Source organism: Rana temporaria, chromosome 3 (assembly GCF_905171775.1).
Source record: "Rana temporaria chromosome 3, aRanTem1.1, whole genome shotgun sequence".
In the NCBI taxonomy this organism is placed as follows: Eukaryota; Metazoa; Chordata; class Amphibia; order Anura; family Ranidae; genus Rana; species Rana temporaria.
The window spans coordinates 309,386,140-309,402,636 of NC_053491.1; positions in this window are offsets into that span (position 1 = coordinate 309,386,140).

Below are 16,497 nucleotides of genomic sequence, written 5' to 3' on the forward strand. Positions count from 1 at the left end.
TATCTATCTATCTATCTGGTAGAAAAGACACTGTGGGGCTGATTTATTATGCTCTGTGCACTGCGCTGGTTCTTGCCTTAATTAGTGCGCCGGGTGAAGCCTTAATTAGGCGCATGAACCAGCGTAGCAGCCGGCGTATTGAAAGTAATATGTAAAGCCGCGCCGAACTCCCTATAGAAGTCTATGGGAGAAATCAAAAGTGTTCATTTTAAAGGCTAATCTGCAAGTTTTGTCATAAAAAGTATTTGGGGACCTCAGTCCTGCCCCAGGAAACATGTATCAATGCTTTTTTTATTTTTTAAAATGGCCGTTTTTTTGGGAGCAGTAAAATTAATAATGCTTAAAGTGAAACAATAAAAGTGAAATATTCCTTTAAATTTCTTACCTGGGGGGGTGTAATGTCAGCATGTGAAATAGCGCATTTTTACCGCACTTAGAACTGTCTCTGCAAAAAATGACATTCTGAAGGAAAAAAGCCATTTAAAATTCACACGCGGCTATAATGAATTGTCGGCTCCCGGCAATTCTAAAGGGATTCATTCATAAAGGAAACCAAAAAGGTGTAGGGGTCCCCCAAATTAAATTACCAGGCCCTTCAGGTCTGATATGGATATTAAGGGGAACCCCGCCGTAAAAACCAAAAAAAAAAAAAGACGTGCGGTTCCCAGGAAATATCCATACCAGGCCCTTCAGGTCTGGTGTGAATTTTAAGGGGAACTCCACCCCAAATTGAAAAAAAATTGGCGTGGAGTCCCCCTAAAAATCCACACCAGACCCTTATCCGAGCATGTTAACCTGGCCGGCCGCAGAAAAGAGGGGGGGACCGAGTGCGGCCCCCCCCTCTCCTGAACCGCACCGGGCCACATGCCCTCAACATGGGGAGGATGTCCCCATGTTGATGGGGACAAGGGCCTCATCCCCACAACCCTTGCCCGGTGGTTGTGGGGGTCTGCGGGCGGGGGGCTTATCAGAATCTGGAAGACCCCTTTAACAAAGGGGACCCCCAGATCCTGGCCCCCCCCCCTATGTGAAATGGTAATGGGGTACATTGTACCTCTACCATTTCACCGCAAAAAAATGTCAAAGTGTTAAAAATGACAGTAGCCGGTTTTTGACAAATCTTTTAATAAAATCTTCTTTTCTTCTTCCATTCGGGTTTCTTCCGCTGCTTCTTTCTTGGGTCTTCTCGTCCACATCTTGCCCGACGTGTTCTTCTATCTTCTCCGTCCGTCCTTCAGCCTTGTCGTCTGCCTGGTGTCTTCTCCTATCTTCTTCTCCTTCCGTCGGCCTCCTCGTCCGCATCTTGTGTCTTCTCCTGTCTTCTTCTCGGTCCGCCAGCCTTCTCCTCCACCTCTTTTTCTTCCCCGGACCCAGCGCTTGAATTTGAATTGGCCACCGTGTTCCGCTCCTGGGACCCGCCCCCCTCTGACGCCACAAGTAAACTCTTTAGAAGGTCATGTGCCTCAGAGGGGGGCAGGGTCACAGAGTGTCACACGGCGGGGGAATTCGATTTCAAGCGCGCCGTCCGGAGAAGAAGCCGCCGCAGCTTCCAATTGAAGTTCCCGCCGTGTCACACTCATGTGACCCCGCCCCCCTCTGACGCACATATGCCACACGCGGACTTTCATATGAGTTAACCTGTGGCGTCAGAGGGGGGCGGGTCCCAGGAGCGGGAAAACGGCGGGCTCTTCAATTTCAAGTGCAGCACCCAGAAGATCAAGAAGATGTGGACGAGAAGGTCGACGGACAGAGAAGAAGATGGGAGAAGACAGCAAGATGTGGACGAGAAGACACAAGAAAGAAGCAGAGGAAGAAACCCGAATGAAAGAAGAAGAAGGACCAGCGGAAAGAAGATTTTATTAAAAGAATTGTCAAAAACCGGCTACTGTCATTTTTAACACTTTTGTCACTTTTTTTTGGGGTGAAATGGTAGAGGTACAATGTACCCATTACCATTTCACACAGGGAGGGGCCAGGATCTGGGGGTCCCCTTTGTTAAAGGGGTCTTCCAGATTCTGATAAGCCCCTCGCCCGCAGACCCCCACAACCACCGGGCAAGGGTTGTGGGGATGAGGCCCTTGTCCCCATCAACATGGGGACATCCTCCCCATGTTGAGGGCATGTGGCCTGGTGCGGTTCAGGAGAGGGTGGGGGCCGCACTCTGTCCCCCCCTCTTTTCTGCGGCCGGCCAGGTTAACGTGCTCGGATAAGGGTCTGGTGTGGATTTTTAGGGGGACTCCACGCCATTTTTTTTTTAATTTGGGGTGGAGTTCCCCTTAAAATCCACACCAGACCTGAAGGGCCTGGTATGGATATTTGGGGGGACCCCACACCATTTTTTTTGGGTTTTTACGGCGGGGTTCCCCTTAATATCCATTCCAGACCTGAAGGGCCTGGTAATTTAATTTGGGGGGACCCCCATACATTTTTTTTTTTAGTTTTAATGAGCAACGCCTGTATTCTTTATAGCCATGAGTACTTTAAAATTACTTTTTGTTTTTCACTTCAGAAATGACATCTTGTACAGGGACAGTTCTAAGCACGGGAAACATGCGTGTAAACCCCCTCCCCCCTGTATGAAATTTAAAGGAATATTTCACTTTTATTATTTCACTTTAACCACTTCCATACCGCGCCTATTCTGGCACTTCCCTCCTTCATGTAAAAATTATATTTTGTTCCTGGGAAATTACTCAGGACCCCCAAACATTATATATAATTTTTTAGCAGACACCCTAGGGAATAAAGTGGCGGTCATTTTTTATTTGATTTCCAACGGTATTTGTGCAATAATTTTTCTAACGCCTTTTTTTTTTGGCCCAAAAAAAAAACACGGTCCATGAATTAAAAAATAACAAAACAGTAAAGTTAGCCCAATTTTTAGGGATAATGTGAAAGATGATGTTACACCGAGTAAATAGATACCAACTTGTCACACACTCATGGAATGGCACCAAACTTCGGGACATAAAAATATCCATAGGCGATGCTTGTTTTTTTTTATACAGGTGACCAGTTCAGAGTTACAGAGGAGGTCTAGGGCTAGAATTATTGCTCTCGCTCTAACGCATGCGTCAATACCTCACATGTGTGGTTTGAATGGTGTTTACATATGTGGGGACTTACATGCATATTCGCTTCTGAGTGCAAGCTTCTAGGGACAGGAGCGTTTTTTTTTTGTTTTTTTAGCTCATATTTTTCTGCTTGCACTTTTTTGATTTTGGATCACTTTTCTTCCTATTACAAGGAATGTAAACAAGTAATGACTGCCGCCGCCGCCGCTGACCTTCTCTCCTCCTGGATGGACCGGACTGCCGTCACAGACCTGTCACCTGCCAGAACATCGATCATCAGAGAGGTACTCACTGTGATGACAGTCCGCGGCGCTGCCCGACATCCTGTGACGTCACTGCCTGATCGAGGGTGCCCCAAACATCCCTGCTGACCTCACACACAGACCTCCTGTCATCATCATGCTCCTCGTCATCCCCCTGTTCCTGGCATTCCATCCATCCTCCCTGTCACCTCCCTGCCACCCACCCCTGTCATCTCCATCCTCCCTACCACCCACCCCTGTCATCTCCATCCTCCCTGTCACCTCCATCCTCCCTACCACCCACCCCTGTCACCTCCATCCTCCCTACCACCCACCCCTGTCATCTCCATCCTTCCTACCACCCACCCCTGTCACCTCCATCCTCCCTACCACCCACCCCTGTCACCTCCATCCTCCCTACCACCCACCCCTGTCACCTCCATCCTCCCTACCACTCACCCCTGTCATCTCCATCCTCCCTACCACCCACCCCTGTCACCTCCATCCTTCCTGTCACCTCCATCCTGTCACCTCCATCCTCCCTACCACCCACCCCTGTCATCTCCATCCTCCCTGTCACCTCCATCCTCCCTACCACCCACCCCTGTCACCTCCATCCTCCCTACCACCCACCCCTGTCATCTCCATCCTTCCTACCACCCACCCCTGTCACCTCCATCCTCCCTACCACCCACCCCTGTCACCTCCATCCTCCCTACCACCCACCCCTGTCACCTCCATCCTCCCTACCACTCACCCCTGTCATCTCCATCCTCCCTACCACCCACCCCTGTCACCTCCATCCTTCCTGTCACCTCCATCCTCCCTACCACCCACCCCTGTCACCTCCATCCTCCCTACCACCCACCCCTGTCATCTCCATCCTCCCTGTCACCTCCATCCTCCCTACCACCCACCCCTGTCACCTCCATCCTCCCTACCACCCACCCCTGTCACCTCCATCCTCCCTACCACTCACCCCTGTCATCTCCATCCTCCCTACCACCCACCCCTGTCACCTCCATCCTTCCTGTCACCTCCATCCTCCCTACCACCCACCCCTGTCACCTCCATCCTCCCTACCACCCACCCCTGTCACCTCCATCCTCCCTGTCACCTCCATCCTCCCTACCACCCACCCCTGTCATCTCCATCCTCCCTACCACCCACCCCTGTGACCTCCATCCTCCCTACCACCCACCCCTGTCATCTCCATCCTCCCTACCACCCACCCCTGTCACCGCCATCCTCCCTACCACCTCCATCCTCCCTACCACCCACCCCTGTCACCTCCATCCTCCCTACCACCCACCCCTGTCATCTCCATCCTCCCTACCACCCACCCCTGTCACCTCCATCCTCCCTACCACCCACCCCTGTCATCTCCATCCTCCCTGTCACCTCCCTTCCACCCACCCCTGTCATCTCCATCCTCCCTGTCACCTCCCTACCACCCACCCCTCTCATCTCCATCCTCCCTGTCACCTCCCTACCACCCTCCCCTTTCATCTCCATCCTCCCTGTCGCCCTCCTACCACCCACCCCTGTCATCTCCATCCTCCCTGTCACCTTCCTACCACCCACCCCTATCATCTCCATCCTCCCTGTCACCCTCCTACCACCCATACCTGTCATCTCCATCCTCCCTGTCACCTTCCTAACACCCATTCCCGTTTCAATTTCCTGTAATTCTCTCTTTATTGAGTAGACCCTATAATCTGATAATTAGGCGAAGATTATGCGGAGTGGGTGGAGTTTCGGGGAAGTGAGTGTGGTAATTAATTAATAGCTGTGCTGCAAAGTGTCCCTGGAATTTTTTTTCAAATGTTGGCAACTATGCCCTGTGCCTGCGTGGGTTTCCTCCCACACTATAAAAACATGCTGTAAATCGGATCCGGTCTAAATAAGCCCTAATATGCAGTAGTATATTTAGGTTTTGTGCTGCCCTAGGCCTGACTACATTTCTGCACCTCCTAATAGAAAAATTACCCACCCCTTCCTGTCAAAGCCACACCCTGTTTTTGTATCACCCGCCCAGGAATTTTCAGGGCACACACACACACACACACTAGTTCTGGGGGGGGAGGGGGTTACTGGACTCCCTTAATTTGCATAGTTTTTCTCTCACTTCCTGTTTGGCTATGGGGCAGGAAGTGAAGGCAAATCTCCCCAATTGGACACAGATAATACAAAATAAACTGACAGGGCCTATAACCCTCCCTCACTCTATCCAAAATTAAATAAAATAAAAAGTGTTGATTATAGTTCTAGTCAGGGGCCGACTGACCATTGAGTCACTCGGGCACAGTAAAACCAGGGACAGTATGTAAAAATCTGTGTTTTTTTTAGATCTGTCCCTGATATGTCCGAAACTGACATGCTTTTAATGTGAATATCCCAAGATTTTAGCTGCCCTGCCTCTGCACTGCCTCCTGGCGTGGTGGCCATCTGTAAGCCAGAGGGGCCCCATAATCTTCTATTGCCCGGGGGCCCCATGAGTTGTCAGTCCGCCCCTGGTTCTAGTTTAAGCACAAATTTTATAGAGTTTTTTTGAGGCCTAAGAAAATATAACCATGCCAATAGGCCAGGATACAGCGTTGCTAATATGTATGAATGTGTGTGTTAGAGCACCCCACAAACACCACCCAATGTTAACTTAAAAATTATTAATTTGCAAATAAGTATTATCTGCTCATTTTTTGGGGGATGTCTGCACCCCTGATAGTGACAACATTTGTGAGGTGTCTTCACCCTTTCTAATTCATTCACTTCCTGTCACATAGCCAAACAGGAAGTGAGGGTAAAACCTTACTAATATCTTTTCTTGGGGACACAGAGATCAATCTAAATAGTTTCCCATTATGTAAATTGCACTCTAGCATTTTGCTGTGTACACCCCAAATTATTAGGGATCTTGGACTTTGGGGTCCATTTACTAAAGGCAAATCCACTTTGCACTACAAGTGCAAAGCAAGGAAGAAAACAACTTTGCTTCTACAGGATTGGATGTTAAAACCATCAGTGCTTCCTCTCTGATTTTCAGCAACTATGCTTGTACTTGCAGAGTGGCTTTGCCTTTACTAAACCCCAAACTAAATAATCATTTGGGGCAGGGATCCTCAAACTACGGCCCTCCAGCTGTTGTAGAACTACACATCCCATGAGGCCTTGTAATGCACTGACATTCACAGACATGACTAGGCATGATGGGAATTGTAGTTCCTGAACAACTGGAGGGCCGTAGTTTGAAGACCCATGATTTGGGGTGTACACAGCAGTGATGAAGTGCAATTTGCTTAATGGGGACACTAGTTAGATTGACCTGTGTCCCCAAGAAAAGACACTGGTAGGGTTTTAACCTCACTTCCTGTTCAGCTGTGTGACAGGAAGTGAAGCCAATTTTAAGAAAAAGGGACACAAAGCTCAACCCCAAAAAAAACACAAGCAGGGGTTCTAACACTCACTTGGCTTCCCTCAAACACCCACAATTAGAATAGGATTGCCTTGCGCTAGATTTAAGCACAGTGCTGTAAATCAGCACATCAAGCCTGTCCACCAATAGCAAACCCCCCCCCCCAACAGGCCATGTTTGCAGGTTTTCCTTCATCTTGCACATGTGCTTTAAAAGACAGTCTGGACAGCAATTCTTGATAAGAGAAATCCACAAAACATGTCCTGTCGGGGGTACTTGAGGGCTGAGGACCACTGCAGTAAAAAGAAAATACTTACCACTTTGTCTTTAAAGTCATGGAGAATAAACATGGCAAACATTTCATGATTACACACCAGGAAAGAAGCTTAGACAAAAATCACACCTAATTTGTTAGGCCCAAACCTATTTCAGCTGCAGCTGTCAAAATATGTAGCATGAAAAAGTAACAAAAAACAAACTTCAAAAATTTAAATTAATTTTTATTGGTAAACAAAACAAGGAAAGCAAAAAAAGACAAACACACACACACACACACACAAATACATTTCAAAAATCACAATAAAAATAGCTTTAACGTCGCAACATCTTCACAAATTTTTCATAAAATAAAACAGCAGAGACAAATACATCAAAGTGAACATCATTTAAAAATAAACAAAAACCATTGGCAAAATAAAACAAAAACATGCAACAAACCACATTTGTGTTTGGCAACAGCATTTCTGCCTGCCTGCCCCTATGAGGGCAGCTGAGGACTGATCGACCTACGCTTTTTATAACAGTGCTTAATGAAGCAATTGAAATCACATGAACAAATTGCAGTCTCTAGTTTGGGTGAGCTTTTTAAGTGCTTCCACCTGGTATTAACCCAACCAAGCTTCTATGACCATCCAAGTGATTTTCACCTTTTAAAAAGAAAGGAAATTTTTTTCTAAGTGTCTGAGCAGACTCAGTTCATCACACATGTAGGAACAAAGCTGCAATGGCATGAGAGCTTTTTTTTTTTTTTCCCTGAATTCATGCTTTCCAGCCTGAAGGGGAGGTCTTAGTGAATTATTACGTAACAAAACTAAAGAATAATAATTAAAATGCCCCTGTCCTTACAGACAGAAGTGAACACGCACATTTAATAATCTATTTGTGGGAAAAAAAAGGTTGCCAATTTTGTTTGGGAGCCACGTCGCACGACTGCGCAATTGTCAGTTAAAGCAACGCCGTGCCGAATCACAAAAACTGGCCCGGTCATTGACCAGCAATATGGTCCGGGGCTCAAGTGGTTAAAAATTAACAAAACACTAAAGTTAGCCCAATTTTTGGTGATAATGTGAAAGATGATGTTACACCGAGTAAATAGATACCTTACATGTCACGCTTTACTATTGCAAACACGCCTGGAATGGGGCCAAAATTCATTACTTGAAAATCCCCATAGGCGACCTTTTTTTTTTTTCAGGTTACCAGTTTATAGTTACAAAGAAGATCTAGGGGGGGAGGGGGGGAGAGCACCAGTTAGGCTTGCAACATGGATCAAAATTGTATCACTTGATGTATGTGTTTGTGTACCAAGTAGTCCAAGGTTTCCAGAGGGCGAGCAATTTAGAGTAAGTGGGTTTCCCCCGAGCTAAGACTGTTTCATATGTGTAGTGGGTCTGTACTAGGTTAATGACTTCCGTGAGTGTGGGGGTTTCTTTTGTTTTCCATTTCCTAGCAATCAGTAGTTTCGTCGCTAAGAAAACGTGTGTGGTCACTAGTCGATGGGTCGGTGGTAGGTCGTCGATAGTTAGGTTGAGAATGGCTAGGTGGGAAGATAGAAGTATGGGGGAACGAAAGATGTCCCGCAAGGTCGTCTCAACTGCCGACCAAAGTTGTCGTACGGGTGGACATGTCCAAAAGATGTGTAAGATTGTACCGGGCAGGCCACAGTCTCTCCAACACATGTCAGAGGCATGTGTATAACACTTGGCTATCTTGTGGGGTGTCATGTACCATCTCATTAGTATTTTTTGGGTCAGCTCCCACAGGGAGGTACAAGAGGTGTATTTATAAACAGACTTAATTGCCGTTTGCCACTGCTCATCAGTAAAGAGAGTCTGGACATCAGTTTCCCAATCGTCCAGGGGTTTAGTTTTGTGGAATAAGGTCTTGTCCTGGAAAGTGGAGTACAATATGGAGGTACCCCTAGGTTTACTAACGTCATTTAGGAAGTAGTTCCAGATGTGAATTGGTAAAGAGCCTTCTAGAGAAGGGTTTGCCGCTAGGCACTTTTGTATTCTATAGTATGTGAAATAATCCCTGGTTGGAGCGAGGAACTGTTGTTGTAGTTGTAGAAAAGAGGTAGTAGCCACAAGGGAGCGTAAGTCAGATGTGGAGTGTACTCGGTCTGCAAGCCAAGTCGGGATGGTCAGGTCGGGTGATAGCAGTTCCAATGTTTCTAGCGGGACCGGTATTGGCTTGGTCAGACGGTTCGTCCATCGGGTGTTGTGAAGGATTTTCCATGCCTTAACAGAGGCTTGGACGGTAGGAGAATAGAGTGTCAATGGTGCATTTTTTGTGGTCATGCTAAACATCCACCTGGCTAGGTTAGGTCCCGGTGTCGCGGTGTTTTCTATGTCTCCCCATAGTGTAGATGGCGAAGAGGAGAACCAGTCCCTCATTTGGGAGAGGATTGAGGCTAAATAGTAGTCCCTGATGTCTACGTGGCCCATCCCGCCCACTGACCTGTGTTTAATGAGTTTAAAGTGGCCACATCGAGATTTTTTCCCTTGCCATACAAATTGTGTCAAAATGGACTGTAGAGAATTGAGATAGGAGCGTGAAAGAGGCACGGGCAACGTGCGGAAGATGTATAACATCCTGGGGAGTAGCATCATTTTGAATGCCGCGAGGCGACCCGCCCATGAGAATTCGTGTTTAGAGAGGTTGTTAGTTTCTTTGATCAGTATTTGCTTAATGCTAGTGTAGTTATGCTTTGAGGTATCTTTTAGCGACTTATATAGTGTTACACCCAGGTATGTTATGCCATCGTCTGCCCAGGAGTAAGGATAAGTGTTTCTGAGTATGTTACTAGTAATTGCGTCCAAGCCCAGGTCTAGAATATGAGATTTTTGTTCATTCACCTTATAATACGAAACAGCACTAAATTTCTGTAACAGCAGTTGTACCGAAGCCAGGGAGGATATTGGATCTGTGATCATTAGTATCACGTCGTCCGCGAATAAATTAATTTTGTGGTCTTTAATGCCGAAGCGGAAGCCCGCTATACCGGGGTGAGACCTGACATGTTCCGCGAGCGGTTCCATAACCAGGTTGAATATGAGCGGGGACAAAGGGCAGCCTTGGCGGGTGCCATTGGTTATGGAGAATGGTCGTGACAGCATTTCCGAGGTATATACTTGGGCCGAGGGGGAGGAGTATAGCGCCAATATGGCCGACAGTATGTGGCCCTGGGAACCGAATTTAATAAGAGTCGCTTTCATATAGTCCCAATGGACTCTGTCGAACGCCTTCTCTGCATCCAGAGAAAGGAGCAGAGAAGGCGTTCGGGTGGATCCAGCACCATGTATGATGTTGAGAATCCTGCGGGTAGCGTCATATGTTTGCCTCCCTTTTGTGAAGCCCGACTGGTCTTTGTGAATGAGCAGGGGCATCAAGTTAATCAGCCGGTTGGCTATGAGTTTGGCATAAATCTTGGTATCTATATTGAGTAAGGATATAGGGCGAAAGTTCTGCGCGTGGGTGGGTTCCTTGCCTGGCTTCGGCAGTGTAATAATCAAGGCGGACAGCATTTCAGGAGGGAGAGAGGAGGACGAGGCAGCGTCATTGCAGACATTCGAGAGTAAGGGCGCTAGTGTTTGTCCAAAGAGTTTGTAGTACTCACTAGTGAGTCCATCTGGGCCCGGGGACTTGTTAGAGGGCAATTTCGAAATGGTTTCCAGAATCTCTTGCGGAGTAAACGGGGTGTTCAACGTCAAGAGCTGGTCGCTGGACAGTCTGGGAAGGTTAATGTGCTCTAGAAATGCTGAAATGTCTTGGGGGGAGGGCTGCGGAACAGAGGAGTCGTCTTTCAGGTTATAGAGGGTATTGTAATAATGGCGGAAAGCCTCGGCGATGGCCGAGGGGTCTACTAGTTTTTGTTTGGAGGCAGGGTGATATATATGGGCGATTTTGGCTTTGGCATAATGCCCTTTGATCCTGGCAGCCATGGCTTTACCGGCTTTATTGCCCGTGGAGTAATGTTTAGCCCCGAAACGTGTGTGGGCTTTCTCGTAGGAGTCTAAAAGATGGGACCTCAGCTCCTGTCTAAGGAGACCTAATTTATGCTTAAGGGCCCTGTCAGGATGAGATTCGTTTAGGTTTTCTAGTGATTTGATTTCTGCCGTCAGGGAGTCTAGACGTTGTGTTCTCCTCCTCCTCTCTCTAGCTCCAATCTGGATGAGAATCCCTCGCACGAATGCCTTATGGGCATTCCATAAAACAGAGTTATCAGCAACAGAACCAGTATTTAATTCAAAAAATTCCTCTAAACTTGTCCTGATATAATCTGAATAAAGCGGAGAGTTCATGAGAGCTGAATTAGCCCTCCAAATTCTTGTAGCAGAGGCAGATGGAGAGTCACTTGTAGTTAGGGTAATAGGTGCGTGGTCTGACCACGTGATGGTACCTATCTCAGATGCTGAGGCAGTGGGCAGGGTCCACTTGTCAACCAAAAAGTAGTCAATTCGAGTGTAGGAGTTATGGCAAGGAGAGAAAAAGGAATAGTCTCTTTCGGTGGTGTGGTGGCAACGCCATACATCGTACAGGTCATGTGAGCGTATGAAAGCGCCCATAGGCGATGCTGTTCTGTTGAGCCTGGAAGAAGCATCGATTGAATTATCTGGTACAATGTTGAAGTCACCGCAGATGACAAGGCGGCCTTGTTTAAAGCGGTCTATTTTTTTCATCAGTTTGGACAAGAAGTGGATTTGGCCTTTGTTTGGTGCGTACACCTACACAATGGTGTGTCTGACACCATTCAGAGAGCAGTCCAGTGCTAAGAATCTGCCATTGGGATCAGTGAGAGTATTGTGAATGACTAGAGATACCGTGGTCTTGAAGGCCATCAGTATGCCATTTTTTTTGTCAGGTCCCGAGGCTTTGAGTATGGTAGGAAAGTTCTTGTTCGTGCATTTGGGTTCTGCAGTGAGTTGAAAATGCGTCTCTTGTACACAGAGGATATCACATTTGGAGTCTTGGGCTGTTTTCCATAGAGATGCCCTTTTGGCCGGGTGGTTCAGGCCCTTTACATTTAGTGACAGAAATTTCGGCATCGTGGAAACAAAAAGGTGCGGTGCGTAAATGGAAGAGGTAGTACTCACAGTTCGTGTGGCTCTGGATCAGGGCCTGGTAGGATCTCGCAAGTCCTGAGGTTCTGGAGGGTTACGAAGGTAGGTTCTTCAGTGGAGGATGTGTAGTGGTAGAGAGGTGCTCTTCCGGAACAGGATAGGTGGAGGGGAGAAGAGGACAACAGTTATTGCAATAGAACGGATATGCAATGGGATCAGGTAAGGAAATGAGGGGAAGGAGCAATAAACACAAACAAGGATCAGTGGTATACCAGCAGAACCACTGAGCGTAGCTGGAGGGTAAAAGTTTGTGAACTAGCTGCAACGAGCAGGCACTGGACCGGAGTGCTTAGTGAAAGTAAAGACAGAGCAGCACTGAAACATGGTCATTTGATCCCATCGGAGTGAGGGCATTTCATGGGAGGCAGCTGTTTCCCTGCAGCGGGTGTGTGGGGTAATGGCACCCCTTCCGGGATGATCTTCCATTTTTTAAGCAAGCGTATTCCTTCCTCAACTGTGTGTATGGCATGTTTCACTCCATTTTTGGTCACTAGGAGTTTGGTCGGGAACCCCCATTGGTAGGGTATTTTATGATTGGTGAGCGGCTTGGTGATGGTTTGCAACTGCTGGCGTTGTTTTTGGACAGGAGCATGTCCTTGGTGTGGAAAAAATGTATTTTCATTAGCGTGTCGCGGGGGACCTCTGCCGGTAGGTGGGGGGGTTTTGGCAGGCGGTGTATGCGGTCTATTATAGTTTCCACAGGAGGAAGATCAGGCAATAAGGTGGAAATCATTTCTCTAGCATATGTATTGAGATCCGCTGGGATGATCGATTCTGGTATACCGCGAATCTTGACGTTATTACGTCTCGACATGTCCTCAAGGTCCGCCATTTTGGCCCATACCCACTGTTGCTCATCTCTAACATGGTCGTGGGCGTCCACTAGGTCATTTACTGTGTCTGTCATGGCGCTCATCTGGCTTTCAATATGCCCCATCCTGTTCCCTATGTATCCCACCTCCAGCTTAAAGGCAGCAAACATAGAGGAAATGTCACTGTGTAGTAAGTTATGCAGTGAGGTGAGCATCTCTTTTAGCTGTGTGTCCACGACAGGCTGGCCTGACGTGGGGAAGGCTGCAATAGGGGATGGTGCGGGAGGTAGTGAGAGGAGAGCGTCCTGAGCAGGCCTTACCTCAGAGGCCTGTATGCCTGAGTCGAGCCGCATCCGCGCCTTCGCCGGGCTGTTGGAGGTGGACGGAGGCCCAGGAGCAGTGGAGGGATCCGGGGATGGTATTTGCGGCTGGGTGAACAAGTCCTCCTCATCAGGCAGGTCAGTGTATGCTCGATCACCGCCCGGGGAGCGGTCGCGGGCGCCATCTTGGATATGGCCTCCGGGCGCTGAGGAGAAGAAGTCGGTCAGTTTCCGAGGGGCCCGGTACTCCTTTCGCTTGCGGGAGGTTCCGGTCTGGTTCCCCACTGTGTGGGGGTCTTGGTGTTGCATTTCTGTGCTCGGGACAGTGCCGTTAGCGGGTCAAATCTCCGGTCCGTGCGGGAGCTGAGGAATCAGCCGTCCATTCAGCTCGATGGCTAGCCACGCCCCCCGTTATTTTTTTTATTTTTTTTAACGAGTTATTGCGGCGATCAGCGATTTTTATCGGTACTGCGACATTATGGCGGACACATCGGACACTTTTTTGGAACCATTGGCATTTTTCGAGCGATCAGTGCTATAAAAATGCATTGCTTACTCTAAAAATGCCACTGGCAGGGAAGGGGTTAACACTAGGTGCGAGGGAGGGGTTAAATATGTTCCCTGGGTGTGTTCTAACTGAAGGGGGGGTGGGACTGACATGGGTAAATGACAGATCGCTGTTCATGAAGGGGAACTCCAGACCCAAAAGCTTCCAGCTCCTCCCAGTTTGGTCATTCCACTTCCTGCTGGAGTAGAGAGAAGACCTGTCTTCCAGAGCTCCTGTGTTCCAGAGACCAGCCACCAGGACCAGCCTCCAGCCCCAGCCCCTGGCCCCAGAAGAGGGGAGGGATGGCCTCCCTCAGCCCAGGTGAAGGACCAGCATCCGGCCTCCGGAGTAACCAGCAGCACCTGCCCTCCTCCAGCCAGACGAAGATCAGCAGGGATGACCGCCTCTTCCTGGGCACCCAGCAGGGTCTCTTAGACTGGACTACCACACTACCAGGTGAGACTGAGGCCAAAGCCAGGAAGAGGTGTGATAAGATCAAGTCCCTGCTGGTTAGGATAGCCCAGGCCTGCGTGGAAAAAATGACAGCTCTCGCAGGCCTGAGGGACAAGAGGGACAGGTGCTCTAGTAGTAAGAGGTCGGAGTACAGGGAGGCCATTAACACCCACCGGCTGCAGGTGAAGGAGATTTGGGATTATCTTGGGGGATTTTGTGAACGTGGGGCTGGAGAAGTTGCTTTCCTTGAGGAGCTCAGGAAGACCCTCCAGCAGGCCAGCCAGGAAGGAAGTCAGACGGCAAGGAGGAGCAGCGGGCGGTCGGGGTCCCAACCCTCCAAGCAGCCGGGGAAGTCAGGAGAGCCTGGGTGTAGTGGGGGGGGTGGAAGCTCTGGTGGTGCAGGGCCCAGTAAGGCCATAAAACCTGGGGAGGGCTCCCGAGAGCCGATCCCTCGGTCCGTGAAAAAAGGGGCTGGGGGGTTGGCTATGACAGGGGAGCCCAGTGATCCAGGAGGCCGCAGGGCCCAGGCGCCGCCGGAGGTACCCCCCCGGTGTCTTCGGGTCAGCATGCCCAGGCTCCCTCAGGATGGTCACGCTGCCACAGCTGGGGCCCACCATGTGCCGGCCTCCATGACCCCTCAGCGTGCAGTAGAGCGGGATGATCTGGCAGTGAAAGTGTCAGGGACTGCTCCTGCAGCTGCTATGTCACCGGGAGAGGGGCAGGTACATGGTGGAGGTATAATAACAAAGTCAGCTTCAGGCAAACAGCTGGTGTGTAGTGTGACCAAGATGGCGCCGGCTGCTGGGGGAGGAGCAGCTGAGGCCACATTCCCCAGTGGGAACCAACCCCTTTTCAGGGAAGGGGGATGTGGCCAGCTCCCATCCAGTGCTCGGGACCCGGAAGTGACCGCCCGCGAACCGGAAGTGCACCCCCCGCGAACCGGAAGTGCACCCCCCGCGACCGGAAGTGCACCCCCCGCGACCGGAAGTGCACCCCCCCCCCCCCCCCCCCCCCCCCCGACCGGAAGTACACCCCCCGCGACCGGAAGTGACCCCCCACGATCAGAACTGCCCCCCTGCGAATCTGCGGCTGGTGTCACCGGCTTGGAGGACCTGGGGGATGAGAGGCCGGGGGTGCGGGGGTGCCTAGTCCCGGATGCTGCAGCAGGCACCTCCAGGCACCCCCGGCAAGTAATGGACAGCATGGACGGTAATATGGACGGTAACATGGACGGTAAGCTGCCACCCCCCCAGGTCCCCATGGACATTACCACAAGCCCCGAGGGGCTCCCTGCAGGACAGGCGGGGTGGGGGGAATGTCAGGTGGGACCCCTCCCGGTGGACTGTGCAGCTTATGACTTTATCCGGCAGTTGGAGGGGTCCCAGGGGGGCATCCCCCCAATACGGGTTGAGTCCCAAGGGGCTGGTGAGGTCGCAGAGGGGTCTGGTTGGGGGAGTTTGGTGGGGGAGGTACCCCCCTCTGCTGTGGCCCCAGGGGGGGAGGGGCCTGTAGTCAGGCCAAGGGTGGTGGGTCAGGGGGGTCAGGGTAGTTCAGTGGGGGTGGGTGCAACACCACCGGCAGGGATGGGGGCCCCCCCGTTCCCCCCCACTTCTGGGGGTGCTGTGGGGGGTGCCCCGCTTCCGGAGAACATCTTTCGGGGGTCTCCGGAGGCCAACTTATTATCTGCCCTAAAGGGGGGTCGCTCTTTCGCCCAGGTGGCGGGCTCTCGTGCCCCTCTGGACCACCTGTACAGCCGGTTTGGCGCCCAGAATTTCCGCGCCCCCCCTGCTGACCAGGAGAGGACGCAGGGGTCGGCGTGGACGAGGGGTACAGGTGGTCCAGAGAGGAGGCGTAGGAATGTTGTCCAGCTTCGGTACGAGGGTCCGGACCCCTGCCCCGCCCGAGGGGAGGTGGTGGACCTGGTACTCTCCTTGGGTTTTGGGGTGGGTGACCTTTTTGCTGTCATCCACCCCACCAACACACGGGAGTTTGACATCAGTTTTGTCACTCCCGTGTGTATGGAACGCTTCATCACCAGCTTTGGGCTGGTGAGGGGCGTTGACCCTTGGAAGAAGTACAGGCTCATTCCCATCTCCAGGCAGGAGGAGGTAAAGAACATCACCATCCTGGTGAGGAATGAGTCGCTCCCTCCGGAGGACATTGCCACCTGGCTTGGGAGGTACGGGCAGTTGCAAACCCCCCTGAGAAAGAACCTCGATGAGCGCGGGGTCTGGA